This window comes from Alosa pseudoharengus, unplaced genomic scaffold, assembly GCF_046254945.1.
Source record: "Alosa pseudoharengus isolate Yale_2024_CS ecotype anadromous, Long Island Sound unplaced genomic scaffold, YU_APseudo_1.1 YU_APseudo_1.1_scf_23, whole genome shotgun sequence".
In the NCBI taxonomy this organism is placed as follows: Eukaryota; Metazoa; Chordata; class Actinopteri; order Clupeiformes; family Clupeidae; genus Alosa; species Alosa pseudoharengus.
In genome coordinates, this window is record NW_027468685.1 from 10,055,142 (window position 1) to 10,076,453 (window position 21,312).

The following is a 21,312-nucleotide window of genomic DNA, read 5'->3' on the forward strand; positions in this document are numbered from 1 at the left end:
AGCCACTTCCACGTTTATATACAGGTTCATTTGACTTAGTCTTGATCTTCCCGTCACTTTACACTGTCGTGTAAAATGCAAACACCTCTTCAAATAATCTTCTGACATGGAAACATTTCAAATCAGGAAATATAGCCATGCTCACCTGCCACAGTCAGTCTGGAGTGCTTTCTGCCAGCTCAGGGCCCGAGACCCGAAAATTCAACACAGTGGCTTTGTCCGGCTATCCCGACATTTAAAACATTCCTTTGATACCAGTGGAGCAAAGGCTCTGATGGAGGCAGCTGGTAAGCCCCAGTGGCCTAATGGATAAGGCACTGGCCTCCTAAGCCAGGGATTGTGGGTTCCAGTCCCATCTGGGGTGAGGCGGAGCAGAGTGGCGCAGCGGAAGCGTGCTGGGCCCATAACCCAGAGGTCGATGGATCGAAACCATCCTCTGCTAGGCCCAGTTTTTAGATGCCTCTCCTGCGCGTTGACGCGCGCCATTTCCCTCAGAGTCTGGGCCAGCGCTGACAACGGCGAGTGGAGGGGGCTTCGGAGTGGGGAACCTGTAGCCACTTCCACGTTTATATACACGTTCACTTGACTTAGTCTTGATCTTCCCGTCACTTTACACTGTCGTGTAAAATGCAAACACCTCTTCAAACAATCTTCTGACATGGAAACATTTCAAATCAGGAAATATAGCCATGCTCACCTGCCACAGTCAGTCTGGAGTGCTTTCTGCCAGCTCAGGGCCCGAGACCCGAAAATTCAACACAGTGGCTTTGTCCGGCTATCCCGACATTTAAAACATTCCTTTGATACCAGTGGAGCAAAGGCTCTGATGGAGCACAGCTGCTAAGCCCCAGTGGCCTAATGGATAAGGCACTGGCCTCCTAAGCCAGGGATTGTTGGTTCGAGTCCCATCTGGGGTGAGGCGGAGCAGAGTGGCGCAGCGGAAGAGTGCTGGGCCCATAACCCAGAGGTCGATGGATCGAAACCATCCTCTGCTAGGCTAACCCTTTAGGTGCCACGATAGTAGAGCCGCACACATTTAGCCTTACTCGACCCACAGCCTGACACGGGAATGAAAACTACGACCGGCAGGCTTTCACTGGGGAACGTGCAGCCATTTCCGTATCCGACTACGCACCTCCTTTGACTTGTCCTGATCATCTCATCTGCATTTTCTCAAATCTGCCTTGCAATCCAATCAAACTGCAAGGAGAGCACTGGAGCTAATGGAAATGAGCAGGCAATCAGAACTGAGGCAGAGCAGAGTGGCGCAGCGGAAGCGTGCTGGGCCCATAACCCAGAGGTCGATGGATCGAAACCATCCTCTGCTAGGCCCAGTTTTTAGATGCCTCTCCTGCGCGTTGACGCGCGCCATTTCCCTCAGAGTCTGGGCCAGCGCTGACAACGGCGAGTGGAGGGGGCTTCGGAGTGGGGAACCTGTAGCCACTTCCACGTTTATATACACGTTCATTTGACTTAGTCTTGATCTTCCCGTCACTTTACACTGTCGTGTAAAATGCAAACACCTCTTCAAACAATCTTCTGACATGGAAACATTTCAAATCAGGAAATATAGCCATGCTCACCTGCCACAGTCAGTCTGGAGTGCTTTCTGCCAGCTCAGGGCCCGAGACCCGAAAATTCAACACAGTGGCTTTGTCCGGCTATCCCGACATTTAAAACATTCCTTTGATACCAGTGGAGCAAAGGCTCTGATGGAGCACAGCTGGTAAGCCCCAGTGGCCTAATGGATAAGGCACTGGCCTCCTAAGCCAGGGATTGTGGGTTCGAGTCCCATCTGGGGAGAGGCGGAGCAGAGTGGCGCAGCGGAAGCGTGCTGGGCCCATAACCCAGAGGTCGATGGATCGAAACCATCCTCTGCTAGGCTAACCCTTTAGGTGCCACGATAGTAGAGCCGCACACATTTAGCCTTTCTCGACCCACAGCCTGACACGGGAATGAAAACTACGACCGGCAGGCTTTCACTGGGGAACGTGCAGCCATTTCCGTATCCGACTACGCACCTCCTTTGACTTGTCCTGATCATCTCATCTGCATTTTCTCAAATCTGCCTTGCAATCCAATCAAACTGCAAGGAGAGCACTGGAGCTAATGGAAATGAGCAGGCAATCAGAACTGAGGCAGAGCAGAGTGGCGCAGCGGAAGCGTGCTGGGCCCATAACCCAGAGGTCGATGGATCGAAACCATCCTCTGCTAGGCCCAGTTTTTAGATGCCTCTCCTGCGCGTTGACGCGCGCCATTTCCCTCAGAGTCTGGGCCAGCGCTGACAACGGCGAGTGGAGGGGGCTTCGGAGTGGGGAACCTGTAGCCACTTCCACGTTTATATACACGTTCACTTGACTTAGTCTTGATCTTCCCGTCACTTTACACTGTCGTGTAAAATGCAAACACCTCTTCAAACAATCTTCTGACATGGAAACATTTCAAATCAGGAAATATAGCCATGCTCACCTGCCACAGTCAGTCTGGAGTGCTTTCTGCCAGCTCAGGGCCCGAGACCCGAAAATTCAACACAGTGGCTTTGTCCGGTTATCCCGACATTTAAAACATTCCTGTGATACCAGTGGAGCAAAGCCTCTGATGGAGCGCAGCTGGTAAGCCCCAGTGGCCTAATGGATAAGGCACTGGCCTCCTAAGCCAGGGATTGTGGGTTCGAGTCCGATCTGGGGTGGGGCGGAGCAGAGTGGCGCAGCGGAAGTGTGCTGGGCCCATAACCCAGAGGTCGATGGATCGAAACCATCCTCTGCTAGGCTAACCCTTTAGGTGCCACGATAGTAGAGCCGCACACATTTTGCCTTTCACAACCCACAGCCTGACACGGGAATGAAAACTACGACCGGCAGGCTTTCACTGGGGAACATGCAGCCATTTCCGTATCCGACAACGCACCTCCTTTGACTTGTCCTGATCATCTCATCTGCATTTTCTCAAATCTGCCTTGCAATCCAATCAAACTGCAAGGAGAGCACTGGAGCTAATGGAAATGAGCAGGCAATCAGAACTGAGGCTATCCCGACATTTAAAACATTCCTTTGATACCAGTGGAGCAAAGGCTCTGATGGAGCGCAGCTGGTAAGCCCCAGTGGCCTAATGGATAAGGCACTGGCCTCCTAAGCCAGAGATTGTGGGTTCGAGTCCCATCTGGGGTGAGGCGGAGCAGAGTGGCGCAGCGGAAGCGTGCTGGGCCCATAACCCAGAGGTCAATGGATCGAAACCATCCTCTGCTAGGCTAACCCTTTAGGTGCCACGATAGTAGAGCCGCACACATTTAGCCTTTCACGACCCACAGCCTGACACGGGAATGAAAACTACGACCGGCAGGCTTTCACTGGGGAACGTGCAGCCATTTCCGTATCCGACTACGCACCTCCTTTGACTTGTCCTGATCATCTCATCTGCATTTTCTCAAATCTGCCTTGCAATCCAATCAAACTGCAAGGAGAGCACTGGAGCTAATGGAAATGAGCAGGCAATCAGAACTGAGGCAGAGCAGAGTGGCGCAGCGGAAGCGTGCTGGGCCCATAACCCAGAGGTCGATGGATCGAAACCATCCTCTGCTAGGCCGAGTTTTTAGATGCCTCTCCTGCGCGTTGACGCGCGCCATTTTTCTCAGAGTCTGCGCCAGCGCTGACAACGGCGAGTGGAGGGGGCTTCGGAGTGGGGAACCTGTAGCCACTTCCACGTTTATATACAGGTTCATTTGACTTAGTCTTGATCTTCCCGTCACTTTACACTGTCGTGTAAAATGCAAACACCTCTTCAAATAATCTTCTGACATGGAAACATTTCAAATCAGGAAATATAGCCATGCTCACCTGCCACAGTCAGTCTGGAGTGCTTTCTGCCAGCTCAGGGCCCGAGACCCGAAAATTCAACACAGTGGCTTTGTCCGGCTATCCCGACATTTAAAACATTCCTTTGATACCAGTGGAGCAAAGGCTCTGATGGAGGCAGCTGGTAAGCCCCAGTGGCCTAATGGATAAGGCACTGGCCTCCTAAGCCAGGGATTGTGGGTTCCAGTCCCATCTGGGGTGAGGCGGAGCAGAGTGGCGCAGCGGAAGCGTGCTGGGCCCATAACCCAGAGGTCGATGGATCGAAACCATCCTCTGCTAGGCCCAGTTTTTAGATGCCTCTCCTGCGCGTTGACGCGCGCCATTTCCCTCAGAGTCTGGGCCAGCGCTGACAACGGCGAGTGGAGGGGGCTTCGGAGTGGGGAACCTGTAGCCACTTCCACGTTTATATACACGTTCACTTGACTTAGTCTTGATCTTCCCGTCACTTTACACTGTCGTGTAAAATGCAAACACCTCTTCAAACAATCTTCTGACATGGAAACATTTCAAATCAGGAAATATAGCCATGCTCACCTGCCACAGTCAGTCTGGAGTGCTTTCTGCCAGCTCAGGGCCCGAGACCCGAAAATTCAACACAGTGGCTTTGTCCGGCTATCCCGACATTTAAAACATTCCTTTGATACCAGTGGAGCAAAGGCTCTGATGGAGCGCAGCTGGTAAGCCCCAATGGCCTAATGGATAAGGCACTGGCCTCCTAAGCCAGGGATTGTGGGTTCGAGTCCCATCTGGGGTGAGGCGGAGCAGAGTGGCGCAGCGGAAGCGTGCTGGGCCCATAACCCAGAGGTCGATGGATCGAAACCATCCTCTGCTAGGCTAACCCTTTAGGTGCCACGATAGTAGAGCCGCACACATTTTGCCTTTCGCGACCCACAGCCTGACACGGGAATGAAAACTACGACCGGCAGGCTTTCACTGGGGAACGTGCAGCCATTTCCGTATCCGACTACGCACCTCCTTTGACTTGTCCTGATCATCTCATCTGCATTTTCTCAAATCTGCCTTGCAATCCAATCAAACTGCAAGGAGAGCACTGGAGCTAATGGAAATGAGCAGGCAATCAGAACTGAGGCAGAGCAGAGTGGCGCAGCGGAAGCGTGCTGGGCCCATAACCCAGAGGTCGATGGATCGAAACCATCCTCTGCTAGGCCGAGTTTTTAGATGCCTCTCCTGCGCGTTGACGCGCACCATTTCCCTCAGAGTCTGGGCCAGCGCTGACAACGGCGAGTGGAGGGGGCTTCGGAGTGGGGAACCTGTAGCCATTTCCACGTTTATATACACGTTCACTTGACTTAGTCTTGATCTTCCCGTCACTTTACACTGTCGTGTAAAATGCAAACACCTCTTCAAACAATCTTCTGACATGGAAACATTTCAAATCAGGAAATATAGCCATGCTCACCTGCCACAGTCAGTCTGGAGTGCTTTCTGCCAGCTCAGGGCCCGAGACCCGAAAATTCAACACAGTGGCTTTGTCCGGCTATCCCGACATTTAAAACATTCCTTTGATACCAGTGGAGCAAAGGCTCTGATGGAGCGCAGCTGGTAAGCCCCAGTGGCCTAATGGATAAGGCACTGGCCTCCTAAGCCAGGGATTGTGGGTTCGAGTCCCATCTGGGGTGAGGCGGAGCAGAGTGGCGCAGCGGAAGCGTGCTGGGCCCATAACCCAGAGGTCGATGGATCGATCGAAACCATCCTCTGCTAGGCCCAGTTTTTAGATGCCTCTCCTGCGCGTTGACGCGCGCCATTTCCCTCAGAGTCTGGGCCAGCGCTGACAACGGCGAGTGGAGGGGGCTTCGGAGTGGGGAACCTGTAGCCACTTCCACGTTTATATACACGTTCACTTGACTTAGTCTTGATCTTCCCGTCACTTTACACTGTCGTGTAAAATGCAAACACCTCTTCAAACAATCTTCTGACATGGAAACATTTCAAATCAGGAAATATAGCCATGCTCACCTGCCACAGTCAGTCTGGAGTGCTTTCTGCCAGCTCAGGGCCCGAGACCCGAAAATTCAACACAGTGGCTTTGTCCGGCTATCCCGACATTTAAAACATTCCTTTGATACCAGTGGAGCAAAGGCTCTGATGGAGCACAGCTGGTAAGCCCCAGTGGCCTAATGGATAAGGCACTGGCCTCCTAAGCCAGGGATTGTGGGTTCGGGTCCCATCTGGGGTGAGGCGGAGCAGAGTGGCACAGCGGAAGCGTGCTGGGCCCATAACCCAGAGGTCGATGGATCGAAACCATCCTCTGCTAGGCTAACCCTTTAGGTGCCACGATAGTAGAGCCGCACACATTTTGCCTTTCACAACCCACAGCCTGACACGGGAATGAAAACTACGACCGGCAGGCTTTCACTGGGGAACGTGCAGCCATTTCCGTATCCGACTACGCACCTCCTTTGACTTGTCCTGATCATCTCATCTGCATTTTCTCAAATCTGCCTTGCAATCCAATAAAACTGCAAGGAGAGCACTGGAGCTAATGGAAATGAGCGGGCAATCAGAACTGAGGCAGAGCAGAGTGGCGCAGCGGAAGCGTGCTGGGCCCATAACCCAGAGGTCGATGGATCGAAACCATCCTCTGCTAGGCCCAGTTTTTAGATGCCTCTCCTGCGCGTTGACGCGCGCCATTTCCCTCAGAGTCTGGGCCAGCGCTGACAACGGCGAGTGGAGGGGGCTTCGGAGTGGGGAACCTGTAGCCACTTCCACGTTTATATACACGTTCACTTGACTTAGTCTTGATCTTCCCGTCACTTTACACTGTCGTGTAAAATGCAAACACCTCTTCAAACAATCTTCTGACATGGAAACATTTCAAATCAGGAAATATAGCCATGCTCACCTGCCACAGTCAGTCTGGAGTGCTTTCTGCCAGCTCAGGGCCCGAGACCCGAAAATTCAACACAGTGGCTTTGTCCGGCTATCCCGACATTTAAAACATTCCTTTGATACCAGTGGAGCAAAGGCTCTGATGGAGCGCAGCTGGTAAGCCCCAGTGGCCTAATGGATAAGGCACTGGCCTCCTAAGCCAGGGATTGTGGGTTCGAGTCCCATCTGGGGTGAGGCGGAGCAGAGTGGCGCAGCGGAAGCGTGCTGGGCCCATAACCCAGAGGTCGATGGATCGATCGAAACCATCCTCTGCTAGGCCGAGTTTTTAGATGCCTCTCCCGCGCGTTGACGCGCGCCATTTTTCTCAGAGTCTGGGCCAGCGCTGACAACGGCGAGTGGAGGGGGCTTCGGAGTGGGGAACCTGTAGCCACTTCCACGTTTATATACAGGTTCATTTGACTTAGTCTTGATCTTCCCGACACTTTACACTGTCGTGTAAAATGCAAACACCTCTTCAAATAATCTTCTGACATGGAAACATTTCAAATCAGGAAATATAGCCATGCTCACCTGCCACAGTCAGTCTGGAGTGCTTTCTGCCAGCTCAGGGCCCGAGACCCGAAAATTCAACACAGTGGCTTTGTCCGGCTATCCCGACATTTAAAACATTCCTTTGATACCAGTGGAGCAAAGGCTCTGATGGAGGGCAGCTGGTAAGCCCCAGTGGCCTAATGGATAAGGCACTGGCCTCCTAAGCCAGGGATTGTGGCTTCGAGTCCCATCTGGGGTGAGGCGGAGCAGAGTGGCGCAGCGGAAGCGTGCTGGGCCCATAACCCAGAGGTCGATGGATCGAAACCATCCTCTGCTAGGCAAACCCTTTAGGTGCCACGATAGTAGAGCCGCACACATTTTGCCTTTCACAACCCACAGCCTGACACGGGAATGAAAACTACGACCGGCAGGCTTTCACTGGGGAACGTGCAGCCATTTCCGTATCCGACTACGCACCTCCTTTGACTTGTCCTGATCATCTCATCTGCATTTTCTCAAATCTGCCTTGCAATCCAATCAAACTGCAAGGAGAGCACTGGAGCTAAAGGAAATGAGCAGGCAATCAGAACTGAGGCAGAGCAGAGTGGCGCAGCGGAAGCGTGCTGGGCCCATAACCCAGAGGTCGATGGATCGAAACCATCCTCTGCTAGGCCGAGTTTTTAGATGCCTCTCCTGCGCGTTGACGCGCGCCATTTCCCTCAGAGTCTGGGCCAGCGCTGACAACGGCGAGTGGAGGGGGCTTCGGAGTGGGGAACCTGTAGCCACTTCCACGTTTATATACACGTTCACTTGACTTAGTCTTGATCTTCCCGTCACTTTACACTGTCGTGTAAAATGCAAACACCTCTTCAAACAATCTTCTGACATGGAAACATTTCAAATCAGGAAATATAGCCATGCTCACCTGCCACAGTCAGTCTGGAGTGCTTTCTGCCAGCTCAGGGCCCGAGACCCGAAAATTCAACACAGTGGCTTTGTCCGGCTATCCCGACATTTAAAACATTCCTTTGATACCAGTGGAGCAAAGGCTCTGATGGAGCGCAGCTGGTAAGCCCCAGTGGCCTAATGGATAAGGCACTGGCCTCCTAAGCCAGGGATTGTGGGTTCGGGTCCCATCTGGGGTGAGGCGGAGCAGAGTGGCACAGCGGAAGCGTGCTGGGCCCATAACCCAGAGGTCGATGGATCGAAACCATCCTCTGCTAGGCTAACCCTTTAGGTGCCACGATAGTAGAGCCGCACACATTTTGCCTTTCACAACCCACAGCCTGACACGGGAATGAAAACTACGACCGGCAGGCTTTCACTGGGGAACGTGCAGCCATTTCCGTATCCGACTACGCACCTCCTTTGACTTGTCCTGATCATCTCATCTGCATTTTCTCAAATCTGCCTTGCAATCCAATAAAACTGCAAGGAGAGCACTGGAGCTAATGGAAATGAGCGGGCAATCAGAACTGAGGCAGAGCAGAGTGGCGCAGCGGAAGCGTGCTGGGCCCATAACCCAGAGGTCGATGGATCGAAACCATCCTCTGCTAGGCCCAGTTTTTAGATGCCTCTCCTGCGCGTTGACGCGCGCCATTTCCCTCAGAGTCTGGGCCAGCGCTGACAACGGCGAGTGGAGGGGGCTTCGGAGTGGGGAACCTGTAGCCACTTCCACGTTTATATACACGTTCACTTGACTTAGTCTTGATCTTCCCGTCACTTTACACTGTCGTGTAAAATGCAAACACCTCTTCAAACAATCTTCTGACATGGAAACATTTCAAATCAGGAAATATAGCCATGCTCACCTGCCACAGTCAGTCTGGAGTGCTTTCTGCCAGCTCAGGGCCCGAGACCCGAAAATTCAACACAGTGGCTTTGTCCGGCTATCCCGACATTTAAAACATTCCTTTGATACCAGTGGAGCAAAGGCTCTGATGGAGCGCAGCTGGTAAGCCCCAGTGGCCTAATGGATAAGGCACTGGCCTCCTAAGCCAGGGATTGTGGGTTCGAGTCCCATCTGGGGTGAGGCGGAGCAGAGTGGCGCAGCGGAAGCGTGCTGGGCCCATAACCCAGAGGTCGATGGATCGAAACCATCCTCTGCTAGGCCGAGTTTTTAGATGCCTCTCCTGCGCGTTGACGCGCGCCATTTTTCTCAGAGTCTGGGCCAGCGCTGACAACGGCGAGTGGAGGGGGCTTCGGAGTGGGGAACCTGTAGCCACTTCCACGTTTATATACAGGTTCATTTGACTTAGTCTTGATCTTCCCGTCACTTTACACTGTCGTGTAAAATGCAAACACCTCTTCAAATAATCTTCTGACATGGAAACATTTCAAATCAGGAAATATAGCCATGCTCACCTGCCACAGTCAGTCTGGAGTGCTTTCTGCCAGCTCAGGGCCCGAGACCCGAAAATTCAACACAGTGGCTTTGTCCGGCTATCCCGACATTTAAAACATTCCTTTGATACCAGTGGAGCAAAGGCTCTGATGGAGGGCAGCTGGTAAGCCCCAGTGGCCTAATGGATAAGGCACTGGCCTCCTAAGCCAGGGATTGTGGCTTCGAGTCCCATCTGGGGTGAGGCGGAGCAGAGTGGCGCAGCGGAAGCGTGCTGGGCCCATAACCCAGAGGTCGATGGATCGAAACCATCCTCTGCTAGGCAAACCCTTTAGGTGCCACGATAGTAGAGCCGCACACATTTTGCCTTTCACAACCCACAGCCTGACACGGGAATGAAAACTACGACCGGCAGGCTTTCACTGGGGAACGTGCAGCCATTTCCGTATCCGACTACGCACCTCCTTTGACTTGTCCTGATCATCTCATCTGCATTTTCTCAAATCTGCCTTGCAATCCAATCAAACTGCAAGGAGAGCACTGGAGCTAAAGGAAATGAGCAGGCAATCAGAACTGAGGCAGAGCAGAGTGGCGCAGCGGAAGCGTGCTGGGCCCATAACCCAGAGGTCGATGGATCGAAACCATCCTCTGCTAGGCCGAGTTTTTAGATGCCTCTCCTGCGCGTTGACGCGCGCCATTTCCCTCAGAGTCTGGGCCAGCGCTGACAACGGCGAGTGGAGGGGGCTTCGGAGTGGGGAACCTGTAGCCACTTCCACGTTTATATACACGTTCACTTGACTTAGTCTTGATCTTCCCGTCACTTTACACTGTCGTGTAAAATGCAAACACCTCTTCAAACAATCTTCTGACATGGAAACATTTCAAATCAGGAAATATAGCCATGCTCACCTGCCACAGTCAGTCTGGAGTGCTTTCTGCCAGCTCAGGGCCCGAGACCCGAAAATTCAACACAGTGGCTTTGTCCGGCTATCCCGACATTTAAAACATTCCTTTGATACCAGTGGAGCAAAGGCTCTGATGGAGGGCAGCTGGTAAGCCCCAGTGGCCTAATGGATAAGGCACTGGCCTTCTAAGCCAGGGATTGTGGGTTCGAGTCCCATCTGGGGTGAGGCGGAGCAGAGTGGCGCAGCGGAAGCGTGCTGGGCCCATAACCCAGAGGTCGATGGATCGAAACCATCCTCTGCTAGGCTAACCCTTTAGGTGCCACGATAGTAGAGCCGCACACATTTTGCCTTTCACAACCCACAGCCTGACACGGGAATGAAAACTACGACCGGCAGGCTTTAACTGGGGAACGTGCAGCCATTTCCGTATCCGACTACGCACCTCCTTTGACTTGTCCTGATCATCTCATCTGCATTTTCTCAAATCTGCCTTGCAATCCAATCAAACTGCAAGGAGAGCACTGGAGCTAAAGGAAATGAGCAGGCAATCAGAACTGAGGCAGAGCAGAGTGGCGCAGCGGAAGCGTGCTGGGCCCATAACCCAGAGGTCGATGGATCGAAACCATCCTCTGCTAGGCCGAGTTTTTAGATGCCTCTCCTGCGCGTTGACGCGCGCCATTTCCCTCAGAGTCTGGGCCAGCGCTGACAACGGCGAGTGGAGGGGGCTTCGGAGTGGGGAACCTGTAGCCACTTCCACGTTTATATACACGTTCACTTGACTTAGTCTTGATCTTCCCGTCACTTTACACTGTCGTGTAAAATGCAAACACCTCTTCAAACAATCTTCTGACATGGAAACATTTCAAATCAGGAAATATAGCCATGCTCACCTGCCACAGTCAGTCTGGAGTGCTTTCTGCCAGCTCAGGGCCCGAGACCCGAAAATTCAACACAGTGGCTTTGTCCGGCTATCCCGACATTTAAAACATTCCTTTGATACCAGTGGAGCAAAGGCTCTGATGGAGCGCAGCTGGTAAGCCCCAGTGGCCTAATGGATAAGGCACTGGCCTCCTAAGCCAGGGATTGTGGGTTCGAGTCCCATCTGGGGTGAGGCGGAGCAGAGTGGCGCAGCGGAAGCGTGCTGGGCCCATAACCCAGAGGTCGATGGATCGAAACCATCCTCTGCTAGGCCGAGTTTTTAGATGCCTCTCCTGCGCGTTGACGCGCGCCATTTCCCTCAGAGTCTGGGCCAGCGCTGACAACGGCGAGTGGAGGGGGCTTCGGAGTGGGGAACCTGTAGCCACTTCCACGTTTATATACACGTTCACTTGACTTAGTCTTGATCTTCCCGTCACTTTACACTGTCGTGTAAAATGCAAACACCTCTTCAAACAATCTTCTGACATGGAAACATTTCAAATCAGGAAATATAGCCATGCTCACCTGCCACAGTCAGTCTGGAGTGCTTTCTGCCAGCTCAGGGCCCGAGACCCGAAAATTCAACACAGTGGCTTTGTCCGGCTATCCCGACATTTAAAACATTCCTTTGATACCAGTGGAGCAAAGGCTCTGATGGAGCGCAGCTGGTAAGCCCCAGTGGCCTAATGGATAAGGCACTGGCCTCCTAAGCCAGGGATTGTGCGTTCGAGTCCCATCTGGGGTGAGGCGGAGCAGAGTGGCGCAGCGGAAGCGTGCTGGGCCCATAACCCAGAGGTCGATGGATCGAAACCATCCTCTGCTAGGCTAACCCTTTAGGTGCCACGATAGTAGAGCCGCACACATTTTGCCTTTCACAACCCACAGCCTGACACGGGAATGAAAACTACGACCGGCAGGCTTTCACTGGGGAACGTGCAGCCATTTCCGTATCCGACTACGCACCTCCTTTGACTTGTCCTGATCATCTCATCTGCATTTTCTCAAATCTGCCTTGCAATCCAATCAAACTGCAAGGAGAGCACTGGAGCTAATGGAAATTAGCAGGCAATCAGAACTGAGGCAGAGCAGAGTGGCGCAGCGGAAGCGTGCTGGGCCCATAACCCAGAGGTCGATGGATCGAAACCATCCTCTGCTAGGCCGAGTTTTTAGATGCCTCTCCTGCGCGTTGACGCGCGCCATTTCCCTCAGAGTCTGGGCCAGCGCTGACAACGGCGAGTGGAGGGGGCTTCGGAGTGGGGAACCTGTAGCCACTTCCACGTTTATATACACGTTCACTTGACTTAGTCTTGATCTTCCCGTCACTTTACACTGTCGTGTAAAATGCAAACACCTCTTCAAACAATCTTCTGACATGGAAACATTTCAAATCAGGAAATATAGCCATGCTCACCTGCCACAGTCAGTCTGGAGTGCTTTCTGCCAGCTCAGGGCCCGAGACCCGAAAATTCAACACAGTGGCTTTGTCCGGCTATCCCGACATTTAAAACATTCCTTTGATACCAGTGGAGCAAAGGCTCTGATGGAGCGCAGCTGGTAAGCCCCAGTGGCCTAATGGATAAGGCACTGGCCTCCTAAGCCAGGGATTGTGGGTTCGAGTCCCATCTGGGGTGAGGCGGAGCAGAGTGGCGCAGCGGAAGCGTGCTGGGCCCATAACCCAGAGGTCGATGGATCGAAACCATCCTCTGCTAGGCTAACCCTTTAGGTGCCACGATAGTAGAGCCGCACACATTTTGCCTTTCACAACCCACAGCCTGACACGGGAATGAAAACTACGACCGGCAGGCTTTCACTGGGGAACGTGCAGCCATTTCCGTATCCGACTACGCACCTCCTTTGACTTGTCCTGATCATCTCATCTGCATTTTCTCAAATCTGCCTTGCAATCCAATCAAACTGCAAGGAGAGCACTGGAGCTAATGGAAATGAGCGGGCAATCAGAACTGAGGCAGAGCAGAGTGGCGCAGCGGAAGCGTGCTGGGCCCATAACCCAGAGGTCGATGGATCGAAACCATCCTCTGCTAGGCCCAGTTTTTAGATGCCTCTCCTGCGCGTTGACGCGCGCCATTTCCCTCAGAGTCTGGGCCAGCGCTGACAACGGCGAGTGGAGGGGGCTTCGGAGTGGGGAACCTGTAGCCACTTCCACGTTTATATACACGTTCACTTGACTTAGTCTTGATCTTCCCGTCACTTTACACTGTCGTGTAAAATGCAAACACCTCTTCAAACAATCTTCTGACATGGAAACATTTCAAATCAGGAAATATAGCCATGCTCACCTGCCACAGTCAGTCTGGAGTGCTTTCTGCCAGCTCAGGGCCCGAGACCCGAAAATTCAACACAGTGGCTTTGTCCGGCTATCCCGACATTTAAAACATTCCTTTGATACCAGTGGAGCAAAGGCTCTGATGGAGCGCAGCTGGTAAGCCCCAGTGGCCTAATGGATAAGGCACTGGCCTCCTAAGCCAGGGATTGTGGGTTCGAGTCCCATCTGGGGTGAGGCGGAGCAGAGTGGCGCAGCGGAAGCGTGCTGGGCCCATAACCCAGAGGTCGATGGATCGAAACCATCCTCTGCTAGGCTAACCCTTTAGGTGCCACGATAGTAGAGCCGCACACATTTTGCCTTTCACAACCCACAGCCTGACACGGGAATGAAAACTACGACCGGCAGGCTTTCACTGGGGAACGTGCAGCCATTTCCGTATCCGACTACGCACCTCCTTTGACTTGTCCTGATCATCTCATCTGCATTTTCTCAAATCTGCCTTGCAATCCAATCAAACTGCAAGGAGAGCACTGGAGCTAATGGAAATGAGCGGGCAATCAGAACTGAGGCAGAGCAGAGTGGCGCAGCGGAAGCGTGCTGGGCCCATAACCCAGAGGTCGATGGATCGAAACCATCCTCTGCTAGGCCCAGTTTTTAGATGCCTCTCCTGCGCGTTGACGCGCGCCATTTCCCTCAGAGTCTGGGCCAGCGCTGACAACGGCGAGTGGAGGGGGCTTCGGAGTGGGGAACCTGTAGCCACTTCCACGTTTATATACACGTTCACTTGACTTAGTCTTGATCTTCCCGTCACTTTACACTGTCGTGTAAAATGCAAACACCTCTTCAAACAATCTTCTGACATGGAAACATTTCAAATCAGGAAATATAGCCATGCTCACCTGCCACAGTCAGTCTGGAGTGCTTTCTGCCAGCTCAGGGCCCGAGACCCGAAAATTCAACACAGTGGCTTTGTCCGGCTATCCCGACATTTAAAACATTCCTTTGATACCAGTGGAGCAAAGGCTCTGATGGAGCGCAGCTGGTAAGCCCCAGTGGCCTAATGGATAAGGCACTGGCATCCTAAGCCAGGGATTGTGGGTTCGAGTCCCATCTGGGGTGAGGCGGAGCAGAGTGGCGCAGCGGAAGCAAGCTGGGCCCATAACCCAGAGGTCGATGGATCGAAACCATCCTCTGCTAGGCCGAGTTTTTAGATGCCTCTCCTGCGCGTTGACGCGCGCCATTTCCCTCAGAGTCTGGGCCAGCGCTGACAACGGCGAGTGGAGGGGGCTTCGGAGTGGGGAACCTGTAGCCACTTCCACGTTTATATACACGTTCACTTGACTTAGTCTTGATCTTCCCGTCACTTTACACTGTCGTGTAAAATGCAAACACCTCTTCAAACAATCTTCTGACATGGAAACATTTCAAATCAGGAAATATAGCCATGCTCACCTGCCACAGTCAGTCTGGAGTGCTTTCTGCCAGCTCAGGGCCCGAGACCCGAAAATTCAACACAGTGGCTTTGTCCGGCTATCCCGACATTTAAAACATTCCTTTGATACCAGTGGAGCAAAGGCTCTGATGGAGCGCAGCTGGTAAGCCCCAGTGGCCTAATGGATAAGGCACTGGCCTCCTAAGCCAGGGATTGTGGGTTCGAGTCCCATCTGGGGTGAGGCGGAGCAGAGTGGCGCAGCGGAAGCGTGCTGGGCCCATAACCCAGAGGTCGATGGATCGAAACCATCCTCTGCTAGGCTAACCCTTTAGGTGCCACGATAGTAGAGCCGCACACATTTTGCCTATCACAACCCACAGCCTGACACGGGAATGAAAACTACGACCGGCAGGCTTTCACTGGGGAACGTGCAGCCATTTCCGTATCCGACTACGCACCTCCTTTGACTTGTCCTGATCATCTCATCTGCATTTTCTCAAATCTGCCTTGCAATCCAATCAAACTGCAAGGAGAGCACTGGAGCTAATGGAAATGAGCAGGCAATCAGAACTGAGGCAGAGCAGAGTGGCGCAGCGGAAGCGTGCTGGGCCCATAACCCAGAGGTCGATGGATCGAAACCATCCTCTGCTAGGCCCAGTTTTTAGATGCCTCTCCTGCGCGTTGACGCGCGCCATTTCCCTCAGAGTCTGGGCCAGCGCTGACAACGGCGAGTGGAGGGGGCTTCGGAGTGGGGAACCTGTAGCCACTTCCACGTTTATATACACGTTCACTTGACTTAGTCTTGATCTTCCCGTCACTTTACACTGTCGTGTAAAATGCAAACACCTCTTCAAACAATCTTCTGACATGGAAACATTTCAAATCAGGAAATATAGCCATGCTCACCTGCCACAGTCAGTCTGGAGTGCTTTCTGCCAGCTCAGGGCCCGAGACCCGAAAATTCAACACAGTGGCTTTGTCCGGCTATCCCGACATTTAAAACATTCCTTTGATACCAGTGGAGCAAAGGCTCTGATGGAGCGCAGCTGGTAAGCCCCAGTGGCCTAATGGATAAGGCACTGGCCTCCTAAGCCAGGGATTGTGGGTTCGAGTCCCATCTGGGGTGAGGCGGAGCAGAGTGGCGCAGCGGAAGCGTGCTGGGCCCATAACCCAGAGGTCGATGGATCGAAACCATCCTCTGCTAGGCTAACCCTTTAGGTGCCACGATAGTAGAGCCGCACACATTTTGCCTTTCACAACCCACAGCCTGACACGGGAATGAAAACTACGACCGGCAGGCTTTCACTGGGGAACGTGCAGCCATTTCCGTATCCGACTACGCACCTCCTTTGACTTGTCCTGATCATCTCATCTGCATTTTCTCAAATCTGCCTTGCAATCCAATCAAACTGCAAGGAGAGCACTGGAGCTAATGGAAATTAGCAGGCAATCAGAACTGAGGCAGAGCAGAGTGGCGCAGCGGAAGCGTGCTGGGCCCATAACCCAGAGGTCGATGGATCGAAACCATCCTCTGCTAGGCCGAGTTTTTAGATGCCTCTCCTGCGCGTTGACGCGCGCCATTTCCCTCAGAGTCTGGGCCAGCGCTGACAACGGCGAGTGGAGGGGGCTTCGGAGTGGGGAACCTGTAGCCACTTCCACGTTTATATACACGTTCACTTGACTTAGTCTTGATCTTCCCGTCACTTTACACTGTCGTGTAAAATGCAAACACCTCTTCAAACAATCTTCTGACATGGAAACATTTCAAATCAGGAAATATAGCCATGCTCACCTGCCACAGTCAGTCTGGAGTGCTTTCTGCCAGCTCAGGGCCCGAGACCCGAAAATTCAACACAGTGGCTTTGTCCGGCTATCCCGACATTTAAAACATTCCTTTGATACCAGTGGAGCAAAGGCTCTGATGGAGCGCAGCTGGTAAGCCCCAGTGGCCTAATGGATAAGGCACTGGCCTCCTAAGCCAGGGATTGTGGGTTCGAGTCCCATCTGGGGTGAGGCGGAGCAGAGTGGCGCAGCGGAAGCGTGCTGGGCCCATAACCCAGAGGTCGATGGATCGAAACCATCCTCTGCTAGGCTAACCCTTTAGGTGCCACGATAGTAGAGCCGCACACATTTTGCCTATCACAACCCACAGCCTGACACGGGAATGAAAACTACGACCGGCAGGCTTTCACTGGGGAACGTGCAGCCATTTCCGTATCCGACTACGCACCTCCTTTGACTTGTCCTGATCATCTCATCTGCATTTTCTCAAATCTGCCTTGCAATCCAATCAAACTGCAAGGAGAGCACTGGAGCTAATGGAAATGAGCAAGCAATCAGAACTGAGGCAGAGCAGAGTGGCGCAGCGGAAGCGTGCTGGGCCCATAACCCAGAGGTCGATGGATCGAAACCAACCTCTGCTAGGCCGAGTTTTTAGATGCCTCTCCTGCGCGTTGACGCGCGCCATTTCCCTCAGAGTCTGGGCCAGCGCTGACAACGGCGAGTGGAGGGGGCTTCGGAGTGGGGAACCTGTAGCCACTTCCACGTTTATATACACGTTCACTTGACTTAGTCTTGATCTTCCCGTCACTTTACACTGTCGTGTAAAATGCAAACACCTCTTCAAACAATCTTCTGACATGGAAACATTTCAAATCAGGAAATATAGCCATGCTCACCTGCCACAGTCAGTCTGGAGTGCTTTCTGCCAGCTCAGGGCCCGAGACCCGAAAATTCAACACAGTGGCTTTGTCCGGCTATCCCGACATTTAAAACATTCCTTTGATACCAGTGGAGCAAAGGCTCTGATGGAGCGCAGCTGGTAAGCCCCAGTGGCCTAATGGATAAGGCACTGGCCTCCTAAGCCAGGGATTGTGGGTTCGAGTCCCATCTGGGGTGAGGCGGAGCAGAGTGGCGCAGCGGAAGCGTGCTGGGCCCATAACCCAGAGGTCGATGGATCGAAACCATCCTCTGCTAGGCTAACCCTTTAGGTGCCACGATAGTAGAGCCGCACACATTTTGCCTTTCACAACCCACAGCCTGACACGGGAATGAAAACTACGACCGGCAGGCTTTCACTGGGGAACGTGCAGCCATTTCCGTATCCGACTACGCACCTCCTTTGACTTGTCCTGATCATCTCATCTGCATTTTCTCAAATCTGCCTTGCAATCCAATCAAACTGCAAGGAGAGCACTGGAGCTAATGGAAATGAGCGGGCAATCAGAACTGAGGCAGAGCAGAGTGGCGCAGCGGAAGCGTGCTGGGCCCATAACCCAGAGGTCGATGGATCGAAACCATCCTCTGCTAGGCCCAGTTTTTAGATGCCTCTCCTGCGCGTTGACGCGCGCCATTTCCCTCAGAGTCTGGGCCAGCGCTGACAACGGCGAGTGGAGGGGGCTTCGGAGTGGGGAACCTGTAGCCACTTCCACGTTTATATACACGTTCACTTGACTTAGTCTTGATCTTCCCGTCACTTTACACTGTCGTGTAAAATGCAAACACCTCTTCAAACAATGTTCTGACATGGAAACATTTCAAATCAGGAAATATAGCCATGCTCACCTGCCACAGTCAGTCTGGAGTGCTTTCTGCCAGCTCAGGGCCCGAGACCCGAAAATTCAACACAGTGGCTTTGTCCGGCTATCCCGACATTTAAAACATTCCTTTGATACCAGTGGAGCAAAGGCTCTGATGGAGCGCAGCTGGTAAGCCCCAGTGGCCTAATGGATAAGGCACTGGCCTCCTAAGCCAGGGATTGTGGGTTCGAGTCCCATCTGGGGTGAGGCGGAGCAGAGTGGCGCAGCGGAAGCGTGCTGGGCCCATAACCCAGAGGTCGATGGATCGAAACCATCCTCTGCTAGGCCGAGTTTTTAGATGCCTCTCCTGCGCGTTGACGCGCGCCATTTCCCTCAGAGTCTGGGCCAGCGCTGACAACGGCGAGTGGAGGGGGCTTCGGAGTGGGGAACCTGTAGCCACTTCCACGTTTATATACACGTTCACTTGACTTAGTCTTGATCTTCCCGTCACTTTACACTGTCGTGTAAAATGCAAACACCTCTTCAAACAATCTTCTGACATGGAAACATTTCAAATCAGGAAATATAGCCATGCTCACCTGCCACAGTCAGTCTGGAGTGCTTTCTGCCAGCTCAGGGCCCGAGACCCGAAAATTCAACACAGTGGCTTTGTCCGGCTATCCCGACATTTAAAACATTCCTTTGATACCAGTGGAGCAAAGGCTCTGATGGAGCGCAGCTGGTAAGCCCCAGTGGCCTAATGGATAAGGCACTGGCCTCCTAAGCCAGGGATTGTGGGTTCGAGTCCCATCTGGGGTGAGGCGGAGCAGAGTGGCGCAGCGGAAGCGTGCTGGGCCCATAACCCAGAGGTCGATGGATCGAAACCATCCTCTGCTAGGCTAACCCTTTAGGTGCCACGATAGTAGAGCCGCACACATTTTGCCTATCACAACCCACAGCCTGACACGGGAATGAAAACTACGACCGGCAGGCTTTCACTGGGGAACGTGCAGCCATTTCCGTATCCGACTACGCACCTCCTTTGACTTGTCCTGATCATCTCATCTGCATTTTCTCAAATCTGCCTTGCAATCCAATCAAACTGCAAGGAGAGCACTGGAGCTAATGGAAATGAGCAGGCAATCAGAACTGAGGCAGAGCAGAGTGGCGCAGCGGAAGCGTGCTGGGCCCATAACCCAGAGGTCGATGGATCGAAACCATCCTCTGCTAGGCCCAGTTTTTAGATGCCTCTCCTGCGCGTTGACGCGCGCCATTTCCCTCAGAGTCTGGGCCAGCGCTGACAACGGCGAGTGGAGGGGGCTTCGGAGTGGGGAACCTGTAGCCACTTCCACGTTTATATACACGTTCACTTGACTTAGTCTTGATCTTCCCGTCACTTTACACTGTCGTGTAAAATGCAAACACCTCTTCAAACAATCTTCTGACATGGAAACATTTCAAATCAGGAAATATAGCCATGCTCACCTGCCACAGTCAGTCTGGAGTGCTTTCTGCCAGCTCAGGGCCCGAGACCCGAAAATTCAACACAGTGGCTTTGTCCGGCTATCCCGACATTTAAAACATTCCTTTGATACCAGTGGAGCAAAGGCTCTGATGGAGCGCAGCTGGTAAGCCCCAGTGGCCTAATGGATAAGGCACTGGCCTCCTAAGCCAGGGATTGTGGGTTCGAGTCCCATCTGGGGTGAGGCGGAGCAGAGTGGCGCAGCGGAAGCGTGCTGGGCCCATAACCCAGAGGTCGATGGATCGAAACCATCCTCTGCTAGGCTAACCCTTTAGGTGCCACGATAGTAGAGCCGCACACATTTTGCCTTTCACAACCCACAGCCTGACACGGGAATGAAAACTACGACCGGCAGGCTTTCACTGGGGAACGTGCAGCCATTTCCGTATCCGACTACGCACCTCCTTTGACTTGTCCTGATCATCTCATCTGCATTTTCTCAAATCTGCCTTGCAATCCAATCAAACTGCAAGGAGAGCACTGGAGCTAATGGAAATTAGCAGGCAATCAGAACTGAGGCAGAGCAGAGTGGCGCAGCGGAAGCGTGCTGGGCCCATAACCCAGAGGTCGATGGATCGAAACCATCCTCTGCTAGGCCGAGTTTTTAGATGCCTCTCCTGCGCGTTGACGCGCGCCATTTCCCTCAGAGTCTGGGCCAGCGCTGACAACGGCGAGTGGAGGGGGCTTCGGAGTGGGGAACCTGTAGCCACTTCCACGTTTATATACACGTTCACTTGACTTAGTCTTGATCTTCCCGTCACTTTACACTGTCGTGTAAAATGCAAACACCTCTTCAAACAATCTTCTGACATGGAAACATTTCAAATCAGGAAATATAGCCATGCTCACCTGCCACAGTCAGTCTGGAGTGCTTTCTGCCAGCTCAGGGCCCGAGACCCGAAAATTCAACACAGTGGCTTTGTCCGGCTATCCCGACATTTAAAACATTCCTTTGATACCAGTGGAGCAAAGGCTCTGATGGAGCGCAGCTGGTAAGCCCCAGTGGCCTAATGGATAAGGCACTGGCCTCCTAAGCCAGGGATTGTGGGTTCGAGTCCCATCTGGGGTGAGGCGGAGCAGAGTGGCGCAGCGGAAGCGTGCTGGGCCCATAACCCAGAGGTCGATGGATCGAAACCATCCTCTGCTAGGCTAACCCTTTA

The 21,312-nt window shown here is 53.0% G+C and overlaps 28 non-coding genes across 28 annotated transcripts; all 28 read left to right on the forward strand.

Moving 5' to 3' along the window:
* Positions 1 to 291: 291 nt before the first annotated feature.
* On the forward strand, positions 292 to 364 carry trnar-ccu (transfer RNA arginine (anticodon CCU)). Its single transcript has one exon. It is a non-coding gene; the product is annotated as a tRNA-Arg (tRNA).
* Positions 365 to 844: 480 nt separating this feature from the next.
* Positions 845 to 917, forward strand: trnar-ccu (transfer RNA arginine (anticodon CCU)). Its single transcript has one exon. It is a non-coding gene; the product is annotated as a tRNA-Arg (tRNA).
* Positions 918 to 1,730: 813 nt separating this feature from the next.
* On the forward strand, positions 1,731 to 1,803 carry trnar-ccu (transfer RNA arginine (anticodon CCU)). The gene has a single exon. It is a non-coding gene; the product is annotated as a tRNA-Arg (tRNA).
* An 813-nt stretch (positions 1,804 to 2,616) lies between these two features.
* trnar-ccu (transfer RNA arginine (anticodon CCU)) lies at positions 2,617 to 2,689 on the forward strand. Its single transcript has one exon. It is a non-coding gene; the product is annotated as a tRNA-Arg (tRNA).
* Positions 2,690 to 3,094: 405 nt separating this feature from the next.
* On the forward strand, positions 3,095 to 3,167 carry trnar-ccu (transfer RNA arginine (anticodon CCU)). The gene has a single exon. It is a non-coding gene; the product is annotated as a tRNA-Arg (tRNA).
* Positions 3,168 to 3,979: 812 nt separating this feature from the next.
* Positions 3,980 to 4,052, forward strand: trnar-ccu (transfer RNA arginine (anticodon CCU)). Its single transcript has one exon. It is a non-coding gene; the product is annotated as a tRNA-Arg (tRNA).
* Positions 4,053 to 4,532: 480 nt separating this feature from the next.
* On the forward strand, positions 4,533 to 4,605 carry trnar-ccu (transfer RNA arginine (anticodon CCU)). Its single transcript has one exon. It is a non-coding gene; the product is annotated as a tRNA-Arg (tRNA).
* An 813-nt stretch (positions 4,606 to 5,418) lies between these two features.
* On the forward strand, positions 5,419 to 5,491 carry trnar-ccu (transfer RNA arginine (anticodon CCU)). Its single transcript has one exon. It is a non-coding gene; the product is annotated as a tRNA-Arg (tRNA).
* Positions 5,492 to 5,975: 484 nt separating this feature from the next.
* On the forward strand, positions 5,976 to 6,048 carry trnar-ccu (transfer RNA arginine (anticodon CCU)). Its single transcript has one exon. It is a non-coding gene; the product is annotated as a tRNA-Arg (tRNA).
* An 813-nt stretch (positions 6,049 to 6,861) lies between these two features.
* trnar-ccu (transfer RNA arginine (anticodon CCU)) lies at positions 6,862 to 6,934 on the forward strand. The gene has a single exon. It is a non-coding gene; the product is annotated as a tRNA-Arg (tRNA).
* A 484-nt stretch (positions 6,935 to 7,418) lies between these two features.
* On the forward strand, positions 7,419 to 7,491 carry trnar-ccu (transfer RNA arginine (anticodon CCU)). Its single transcript has one exon. It is a non-coding gene; the product is annotated as a tRNA-Arg (tRNA).
* An 813-nt stretch (positions 7,492 to 8,304) lies between these two features.
* trnar-ccu (transfer RNA arginine (anticodon CCU)) lies at positions 8,305 to 8,377 on the forward strand. The gene has a single exon. It is a non-coding gene; the product is annotated as a tRNA-Arg (tRNA).
* Positions 8,378 to 9,190: 813 nt separating this feature from the next.
* Positions 9,191 to 9,263, forward strand: trnar-ccu (transfer RNA arginine (anticodon CCU)). Its single transcript has one exon. It is a non-coding gene; the product is annotated as a tRNA-Arg (tRNA).
* Positions 9,264 to 9,743: 480 nt separating this feature from the next.
* Positions 9,744 to 9,816, forward strand: trnar-ccu (transfer RNA arginine (anticodon CCU)). The gene has a single exon. It is a non-coding gene; the product is annotated as a tRNA-Arg (tRNA).
* Positions 9,817 to 10,629: 813 nt separating this feature from the next.
* Positions 10,630 to 10,702, forward strand: trnar-ucu (transfer RNA arginine (anticodon UCU)). The gene has a single exon. It is a non-coding gene; the product is annotated as a tRNA-Arg (tRNA).
* An 813-nt stretch (positions 10,703 to 11,515) lies between these two features.
* On the forward strand, positions 11,516 to 11,588 carry trnar-ccu (transfer RNA arginine (anticodon CCU)). The gene has a single exon. It is a non-coding gene; the product is annotated as a tRNA-Arg (tRNA).
* A 480-nt stretch (positions 11,589 to 12,068) lies between these two features.
* On the forward strand, positions 12,069 to 12,141 carry trnar-ccu (transfer RNA arginine (anticodon CCU)). The gene has a single exon. It is a non-coding gene; the product is annotated as a tRNA-Arg (tRNA).
* An 813-nt stretch (positions 12,142 to 12,954) lies between these two features.
* Positions 12,955 to 13,027, forward strand: trnar-ccu (transfer RNA arginine (anticodon CCU)). Its single transcript has one exon. It is a non-coding gene; the product is annotated as a tRNA-Arg (tRNA).
* Positions 13,028 to 13,840: 813 nt separating this feature from the next.
* trnar-ccu (transfer RNA arginine (anticodon CCU)) lies at positions 13,841 to 13,913 on the forward strand. The gene has a single exon. It is a non-coding gene; the product is annotated as a tRNA-Arg (tRNA).
* An 813-nt stretch (positions 13,914 to 14,726) lies between these two features.
* On the forward strand, positions 14,727 to 14,799 carry trnar-ccu (transfer RNA arginine (anticodon CCU)). Its single transcript has one exon. It is a non-coding gene; the product is annotated as a tRNA-Arg (tRNA).
* A 480-nt stretch (positions 14,800 to 15,279) lies between these two features.
* Positions 15,280 to 15,352, forward strand: trnar-ccu (transfer RNA arginine (anticodon CCU)). The gene has a single exon. It is a non-coding gene; the product is annotated as a tRNA-Arg (tRNA).
* Positions 15,353 to 16,165: 813 nt separating this feature from the next.
* On the forward strand, positions 16,166 to 16,238 carry trnar-ccu (transfer RNA arginine (anticodon CCU)). The gene has a single exon. It is a non-coding gene; the product is annotated as a tRNA-Arg (tRNA).
* Positions 16,239 to 17,051: 813 nt separating this feature from the next.
* trnar-ccu (transfer RNA arginine (anticodon CCU)) lies at positions 17,052 to 17,124 on the forward strand. The gene has a single exon. It is a non-coding gene; the product is annotated as a tRNA-Arg (tRNA).
* An 813-nt stretch (positions 17,125 to 17,937) lies between these two features.
* trnar-ccu (transfer RNA arginine (anticodon CCU)) lies at positions 17,938 to 18,010 on the forward strand. Its single transcript has one exon. It is a non-coding gene; the product is annotated as a tRNA-Arg (tRNA).
* Positions 18,011 to 18,823: 813 nt separating this feature from the next.
* On the forward strand, positions 18,824 to 18,896 carry trnar-ccu (transfer RNA arginine (anticodon CCU)). The gene has a single exon. It is a non-coding gene; the product is annotated as a tRNA-Arg (tRNA).
* Positions 18,897 to 19,376: 480 nt separating this feature from the next.
* On the forward strand, positions 19,377 to 19,449 carry trnar-ccu (transfer RNA arginine (anticodon CCU)). The gene has a single exon. It is a non-coding gene; the product is annotated as a tRNA-Arg (tRNA).
* An 813-nt stretch (positions 19,450 to 20,262) lies between these two features.
* On the forward strand, positions 20,263 to 20,335 carry trnar-ccu (transfer RNA arginine (anticodon CCU)). The gene has a single exon. It is a non-coding gene; the product is annotated as a tRNA-Arg (tRNA).
* Positions 20,336 to 21,148: 813 nt separating this feature from the next.
* trnar-ccu (transfer RNA arginine (anticodon CCU)) lies at positions 21,149 to 21,221 on the forward strand. The gene has a single exon. It is a non-coding gene; the product is annotated as a tRNA-Arg (tRNA).
* The last annotated feature ends 91 nt before the right edge of the window (positions 21,222 to 21,312 follow it).